Genomic DNA, 2,436 nt, shown 5'->3' with positions numbered 1-2,436 from the left:
CGTCCCCGCCGCCTCCGGCCTCCGCCTCCATCGTCGGCGCGCCGTCCCCGTGCGACCCCGCCGCACGTCACGGCCCGATGCCCCGCCGGCTGCCGCGGACCCCGCCTCCCTTCGCCGCCCGGTGCCCCGCTGGCCGTTGCATACCCCGCACCGCCCTCGGCTTTCGTGCCAACCTCGACGCCCGGCGTCCCCGACCACCGCCCGCAGCTCCGGTGAGCCCCCTCGCGCCGGATCCGCGTCCTCCTCCGCTCCGGTGACTACTCCGGCCGTACCTCGAAGAACGCACCCAAACCCTAGATCTATTTTCCGGGAGGTGATGAAATGCTTCTAAGTCCCGAATATCCCTAACTTTTTCAGGCCATGTTTTTTGCATCACATCTTGGTGACTGTAGCTCCAAATCATGCATATGATATATCAAATTGTTCGTCTCGTTGAGCTCTTCACATTAGAAGCATTTACATGCATGTTACTGTTTGTTATGATGCCATTTTCACTGATGCCAGAGTGCTATAAAATGTTAACTGCAGGTACTTATCAGATCATGGTGATTTGTCATTTTTGTCACATTTGGTGTGTGCGTCGTATGAGCTTGAGGTCTACATGTATTTTGAAACACATCATGCCATATTTACAGAGGTGCTTGTCTTGTATTTTTGTGATCTATGTGGTGACTAGCACAAGCATGCAAAGTAGCCTCCGCAATGTTGCTATTTTCAGGGACTTAGGATTTTGCTAAGTCCTTTTATGCTGTTATTTTAATGCCATGTAAACTTCATGCTACAGTGAGATACATGCTTATTTTGGGAAACTTCATTAAGGATGTTTTGAACATGTGGTTATGCTATATCCATCCATGCCCTATTTGCAATTATGGAGTTATCTAGCATGTCATTTGCTTGCTCTACTTTTGCTAAAATATTCCTGGCAAAATGTTAACATGTTAAACAATATTGTCATGGTTGTTGTTAGTGATCCATGCATCCTATTAACTTTCTCTTGCCATGGTTAGCTTCATGAACATTTCATATTGCTGTTGGTATGCTTGTTTTGTCATGAAATGCTTTGTGGTGAGTGGCATGAGCTCACACAGTTGCTATCATAAATCTGCTTATGCCATGCTCTGTTTTTCTACTGTCTAAAACTGTTAATAAAACTTGGTATGTTTACATGGGTGCCATCATATCTTCTGTACCATTTTTGCTCATGATCAGTAAGGGACTTTTGATCTATGCTTCTGGTAGAATCATGTCATGCCTTTGTTTGCTATGATATGTTCCTGTATCATGTTGTTTGCTTGCTCTAAATAGTGCTTCCTGATGTTGTCTTTGACATGTTAGTTTTTTCCACCAAGTCTGTGAACCTGATATCTTTTGCACTTTTGCCATGCTTGTTTGAACCTGTTCTAGTGTGATTTAGCCGTAGCTCAGTGTTCATGTTTTGTCAAGAATCTCTTGTACATCACTGCCATATGCTTTTTTGTTATGTTGGAGTGCAGTAGCTTAGTTTCTTGTTGCATTCTAGTTGGCATCATGCTGTTAATCGCAGAATTGTGTCATCCTTGTTTGCTTGCCGTTTGCAAACCGTACATCTGTTTCTGGTGATCTTTATATCGATTTCAACCGAAATCATCTCATCTTTCCAGCTGCATACTTGGTTTGCCAATTTTATGCCTTGATCATTCTTTTCCTTGCGGAGCACGCATATGCATTGCATATCATGTCTTGCATATCATGCCATGTATTGCATCATGTTGCTTATGCATTGCATCGTGATTGATTGTTGTTCCTTTTGCTTGTGTTCTCGCTTTGGGTAGAGCTGGGAGACGAGTACGTGATCGAGGGACCTGTTGAGTACGCTTACGAGGATCAAGCATTCGACAAGTCTGAGAACTTTGCAGGCAAGATGACCATACCCTCGAAATCACTTCTATCTTTGCTTTGCTAGATGTTCGTTCTATCGCTATGTCACGCTCCCTACCACTTGCTATATCATGCCTCCCATATTGCTGTGTCAAGCCTCTAACCCACCTTCCTAGCAAACCATTGTTTGGCTATGTTACTGCTTTTGCTCAGCCCCTCTTATAGCGTTGCTAGTTGCAGGTGAAGATGAAGTTTGTTCCATGTAGGAACATGGATATTGTTGGGATATCATTATTATATCTTACTTACCTTAATGCATCTACATACTTGGTAAAGGGTGGAAGGCTCCACCTTATGCCTGGTGTTTTGTTCCACTCTTGCCGCCCTAGTTTCCGTCATACCGGTGTTATGTTCCTTGATTTTGCGTTCCTTACACGGTTGGGTGTTATGGGAACCCCTTGACAGTTCACTTTGAATAAAACTCCTCCAGCAAGGCCCAACCTTGGTTTTACCATTTGCCTACCTACCACCATATACCTTTCCCTTGGGTTATGCAGACTCAAGGGTCATCTTTAT

This window comes from Triticum aestivum, chromosome 7A, assembly GCF_018294505.1.
Source record: "Triticum aestivum cultivar Chinese Spring chromosome 7A, IWGSC CS RefSeq v2.1, whole genome shotgun sequence".
Lineage (NCBI taxonomy): Eukaryota > Viridiplantae > Streptophyta > Magnoliopsida > Poales > Poaceae > Triticum > Triticum aestivum.
This window is presented reverse-complemented; position numbering follows the sequence as displayed.